Consider the following 6,484-nt stretch of genomic DNA (forward strand, 5'->3'; position numbering starts at 1 on the left):
AAATCAATAAAATTCCGTCTCATGAATCCGTTCTTATTTTCAGCGGTCGGACTACAGGCCATTACACCATTCTTAATAAAATATACTTAGCATTTTAGCCTTCTGGTTCTGGTTGTTAACCTTCCCCGATCCTCATAAACATCCCAGGCTGAAGTATTAGGTCAGACACAAAAACAAGTGATGTGTTTGTGCGCTGACCCATGAAGCATGATGTGGAGTTGTTTAATTGGAGCCTCTGATTAACAGATCGAATTTCTCCAAATTAAATTTGATTGATCATATCATCTGCCCATGTGACAGATGAAATAGGAAATGCCTATCGAATTGTTCTTTTTGTTGAATGTTGACGTTGAGCGCTAACGAGTAACGACCGGCCCAGTAATCATCCCAATAGCAATGTAGTAGCTAGGGATAGCCCAAAAGAGCTCCACATGTTTGTCTTACCTTGCTTCAGACTTCAGAGACACATGTAATTAATAGAAATGTTTACTACAATTAATTCCAGTCTAGCTCGAGTCACGAGTCTCCACCCCACCCCTTCCATGTGCCACTCCTCTTGTTTTGATCATTGAATAATCAAACATGCACTACATTCCGAGAGTAAGTTCTCCCATACCAAAATACTCCCAAGGTTTTAATTACTTTGTGTCATTAAGTTTACCCAAACTGCATTTCAATCCCAAATTTGAGCCAAAAAAAGGTTTTTTTGAGCATTATAATCTAAAGTGGAAACGCTTTTAAACCCCAATCCACTAAGCTTAAAACAAATTTAAGATTGATCACTTTTAGCCCACATAAGCCCAGCCCAGTCCACACATATTTTTATATATGTTATATAAACATAATTAAATTTATGTATATATGTTATATTATATTTTATATATAAACTAGTAAAGGCTAGTGCGATGTGTAAGCTTTGTTAAGCGAAAGCTAAGGGTAAATTATCGATAAGTACCTTGTACTTTGGGGTTTGGGGGTAGAAACACTTAGGTACCCCGAACTTTCAAAAATAGACACTTTGGTCCATTTTCATTAACTCATGTTATAATTTATTGTAAAGTTATTGAAATGCCCATATTTTTTTAAATTTTTTAAATCATAAATTATAAAAAGACTAAAATAACCCTGATTAAAAGTTGGAGGGCAAAACGGTCCATAAACACATGAGAAGGGCAATTTTGGTATTATAAAATGTTTAACTGACGGAATACTAACAAGTGGACCCAAGTGTCTATTTTTGAAAGCTCAGGGTCGGGGTACCTAACTACCCCCAAAGTACAAGATACTTATCTGTAATTTATCCGAAAGCTAAATAATAAAAACATATAAGAGTAGACAATTGCTTTACATTTTAAATTTTTAAATCATTAATAACTATTTATACTTTATATACTGTTTTTAATATTTTTTGTAATACAAAAATAACAATAATTAATTTCGGTTGGGGTTGTTCATCAAATTGATAAAATCGACCAAACCAACTAACCCGACCCAATTCGACCTGAGTTGGTCAGTTTTCTAGTATTTTCGTTCAGCTTCAATTCAGCAATTTCTCAACCCGACTAAGTCGGGTCAACTTCATTTTGACCATTTATAAACCGATCAAAATCAAACCAACCCGACCATAGATATATTAATATTTTATATTTTAATATGGAAAAGTGTGAAATATTTCATATTTCTTAGTCTAAAATATCATATATTGTAAATTTAATTTTTTTTAATTTATTTTTTAATAATACCATTGTATTTTCTAATTCGAATATAATTTTAATTAAGTTTAAATCTTTTGCACTAATTGACCAAACTGAAACTTGACTCAAACCAATGCAACTCGATTTGGCCAATTTTCACTATTGGTTGGTCAATTTATAATGACACCTGTAATATTATATGCGATATAAAATAAATTTTATATGCATATTTTATGGCATTATATATTTAATATTTTATACACAAAATTTATAAACCCATAATCAGATCCCCAGCCCAACTAGCTTATGTTTCAACTCTAGACCCAAGTTATAGCCCTTACCACAGATGCAAATTAAAACGTGGCCCAGCCCATGATCACCCCTAGGCTTTATACTTAGGGGCTGTAAAAGCACAAATCTTGAATCTTACCCAAACGCAACCTTAATGACCAAGCCAAAAATTAACGTTGTATCTTGTATGTCTCAGGAGATAACATACATTACATATTACGCGTTTTAATGTATGAAGAAAAATAAATAAAATTTGCTAAACCTAGTGGCAATAAATTCGTGACAAGAAAATAAAGATACCTCCAACAAAGTGCACTTGCATTTGTTACAATCCACCTACCCTATTCACTGCTTGAAAAGAAAATAAAACTTTTTATTATTAACTATTCATAATGGGTGAGCATGGGTTGATTAGATTCATTTCTATGGCATTTCTATGGCAGAACTTGAAGCCAACCCAATAGGGGTCGGTTCCAAGTTTTTGGAACTGAAACTTACCTAGTGAAGGTCGGTTCTAGGGTAGGTTCTGGTTTTAGCGTTTCCGGAGTTAGTTTCAAGGTTTATCCATGGAATCTGTTCTTTCTTTCCTATCCCTTTTGGAAAAAAAATAAAACATATTTTTATAAAAACTTGTCTTTCAATAAATATAATATATAGTTTAAATTTTACATTATTTTTATTGATGAAATTTAGTAATTTAATATGTAGATTATCATGATATATTAATGTATTGTTCAAAACTTAAATATTAACTTTTTCATTGTTTTTTATACACATTCAAATATTAAAATGTAAACAAATAATGAAATCACTTAAGTCAATGGTCAAGTGAGAGTGTGAGACCATGGCCTTTGTAACTGAGTGCTTAGGTTTAAATCTTTACATCCTCAAGATTATTTTGAGGTTTATTTCAAAACAAATTCAGTTCTAAGGCCAGTTTATTGAGTTGGTTCGGATAGATTAAACCCTTAGACCCTAAAATCGGCCTATGTAGGGATCAATTACAAGAATTTAAAACCAAAACCAACCCTATAACAAATTAGGTTAGATCAGTTTAAACCCAATTCAAGATCAGTTTCATTCAATTCTAGGTAAAACTTATTCATTTAATCACACCTAGATACATCTTGGGCTGTATGTACTTTGCAGCATACACCTACTCTTTTTTTTTTTTGTTATTTTTATATAAAAAAAAAAGTTCAACCTGTCAGGGGATAGGTTTTAGACTTGTCTACAAACCTACCTCTAAAATATGTCCAATGTCTAGAACATCTTATATTTCATGTGTCGGTAATCCAACCTATACGTATTAGCCGATACGGTTTTGAACCTTACTGGCTGTGATATATGTGCCGAGTGCCGGCAAAGTAATAATAACCCAATATGTTATATATATTATGGTTAATAAATTAAAATTAAAAGTCCCTCTTTTTCCTTCATTTTCTCCTTTCTTTTCTTTTTTTTTTTTTAACAGTCGTTTTGACAAAAGGGTTACTTGTTCTTGGATTTTGTATTGGGCTTTCAATACTGATGGGTGTTGTTTTACATTTTTTCCGTCCATGGTTAAGTCCGTTCGTGGTTCTCTTGGCAGAAGTAATTCATAGTCAGTTCCATTCGAAATTCTCCCACTAATGTCATTTTGGAAAGCAGTTACAATATCTGGTATCGATTGTAATGTTTGGGGCTCTGTCCTCTTCCGCGGATCTATCCCAACTATGCAAAAGGTCATTTGTTCTCTTACATTCATTTATATATTTTGTTCTTGAGAAATTGTATTTGGGTTCTGATTGGCTTTGTTGACAAATGTATGTACTTATATCAATTTTTTTAATGAATGAAATATGATTTTAGCCTTCAAAAATAAATATACGATTACAATTTCATTTCGAAGACCTAATTGTACCTGGTTGCCGATAATTCCTCGCTCCATAAATCGCTGTCAACGCCTCTGGATGCCTCAGAACAATTTTCTATTGATCGGTTCGTCCCCAAATTAATCTTGTTATTATTTTCATATCTTAGGGTTCGTTTGGTTCGCAGTTGGAATCGAAATTGGAATGGCTTATTCCCATAACCTGTTTGGTTTAAATGGGATTGGGAATAGGAATTGGAATCAGCAACAATGAGATTTCATTCCCAAGGGGGGGAAGGGAATGACCATTCCCTCAAATGGAGGAATGTCATTCCAATAGGAATGGGAATGTGATTCCAATTCCGCCCAACCAAACAGTTGGAATCGGAATAGCCCATTCCGATTCCAATTCCAGACCCCTATTCCTACAAATCAAATGGGTCTTAGGGTTCATTTGATTCACAGTCGGAACCGGAATGGTCCATTCCCATAGTCTGTTTGATTTAGATAATAATGGGAATGGGATTTCATTCCTAAGGGAGGGGCAGGGAGTGGTCATTCTCTCGAATGGGAGAATGTCATTCCAGCAGGAATGGGAAGATTCCGATTCCGCCCAACCAAACAGTTGGAATTAGAATGACCCATTCTGATTCTGATTCTAGACCTTTATCCCAATGAACCAAACGGGGCCTAGTAGTACTGGTAGATATAAAATTGTTGCTATCTAGGCTGAAACTAAGCCAGTAATTAGTCTTAAAATACATGTATTAATTGTACCCATTTCCTTTTTTTGAATATCACATTTTGCTAATAATAATCTATTAATTTATCGTGGGGGTGCATTTGTTTTTTGGATTTTGAGAGGGAGGAAAGTTGGTCAATGGTATTCACAGTCCTATTGACCAAGAAACCCATGTTCTATTTTCAGATTTATCTAGGGACGAGAGAAAGATTATTTTTCTGGGTATCACTTTCTAGTGTGGATAAATTACTTTTCCACCTAAGAAAAAGTTGTCAATACTTGGATAAGACAGAAATGTCACTATTAATAATAAATTTTTATAATTAATATGGTCATTATCTTATTTACTTGAAATTTTAAAAAATATGAATAAATACGTTTACTTCGATAGGAATCACTTACCCGGATAAATTATTTACCAAAAAAACAAACAAAGCGTTGATGTACTTAAAATTTGGATTGAAGGGGTTTTCTTATAAATATAAACTGTGATTAATTTGTAGGTCATGGAATATTCGGTTTACATAGAGTGTAGTTTTTTTCAGTGTAAACTCCATCAAATCGCATTTACACCAAAAACAAATGAAGCCACAGGAGGAGAAGAGAAGACTTAATTTGAATCTTGGAAAGCTATAATTAAAACGTACCACATATGCAGAGAGGTGCACATATAATTCTAAATAAATATATACATACATATATATATATAATTTATTACATAGGATATTTAATTTCAACATCAAACAATACAGCAGACACTACACACTGGCACAGGCGCTGAGATCAGTCAGATGAGCAACTCGATCTTTCCTCTCAACCTTCTTGTAATCCTAAATTCTAGATTAATTGTAAAACGCTGCTTCATCAATTTTACTCATCCACTTCACTTCACCCTGTAAAAGTAAAACAATAAGACAAATTAAGGTGAGAGACGAGTAATTAAATTTCAAATTACCGCCCCCCCAAGTTGACCCGATCGACAAACACATAAACAGATAAAACCCGGCCACTGGCTAATAGTAATTCCACCGCCCCGGCCACTGATCAGCTAGTGGCTGGAAGATGAGATCTAAACACCTGCGGATCTGGTACAAACATGAAGTATACAACGGGCTACTGAACCCATTCAGATTTAGAAGTAATTAAATACGTCAATAATCCATACTATTACCAGATGAATATACAACAACTGATGACCTGTTTGTTTAATTCTGAATTCTGATTGGGTTTCATCGTCCGTTACCGTTGTACACATGGAAATGGAGCCGCAAGGTTGGAAACCTGAAATCAATCATGGGTCCTAAATTCTTTCTAATGAAACAACGGGATTACTGTTCCACTCGGTATAGTCGGTACATCAAAGAAGAAAGAACACTCCCCCCCGCGAAATATTCAGAGGATCTACTTCATCCGGCATCCTGTGTTACAGAGATTTTCTTTTCATGGGGCTACACATACAAACACAACCGATCGATCGAGCTGAGCGAAGCTCATCCCCATCCCCATCCCCTTAAGCCTTAACACAGGTAAGGTAGGTATTTACCTTGAGCAGTCGGTACTGGGGCTGATCTTGTAAGGGCGATTGACGCCACATTTGTGAGCGAGTGAGTCGGCGAGAGCCGGTTTGATTCCAGGGACACCAGCGGCGGCAGACTTCAAGCAGATACATGTGGTCTGGCGGTCCGCCGTGGTTCTAGCTGCTCTGCTAAGCGTCCTCACGCCGCTGCAGCATTTGGGTGGCAGCGGCCCGCCCGTGCGCATGTAAACGATGCATGGACTAAGATTGCTAACTACCTGACCACATGATATGGCAGCCACCTCATTCGGTGCAGCAGCGATCACCATGAACCCGAGAACGAGAACAAGGCTGGCTCGCTTATTAACAACTCCTAATGACCTGGCCAT

At 35.5% G+C, this 6,484-nt stretch overlaps 1 pseudogene; it reads right to left on the minus strand.

Annotated features, from left to right (window-relative positions):
* Positions 1-5,462: 5,462 nt before the first annotated feature.
* LOC148868037 (non-specific lipid-transfer protein 1 pseudogene) lies at positions 5,463-6,484 on the minus strand (annotated as a pseudogene).

Source organism: Nelumbo lutea, chromosome 2 (genome assembly GCF_056320005.1).
Source record: "Nelumbo lutea isolate HS-2025 chromosome 2, American lotus-T2T, whole genome shotgun sequence".
NCBI classification, from domain to species: domain Eukaryota; kingdom Viridiplantae; phylum Streptophyta; class Magnoliopsida; order Proteales; family Nelumbonaceae; genus Nelumbo; species Nelumbo lutea.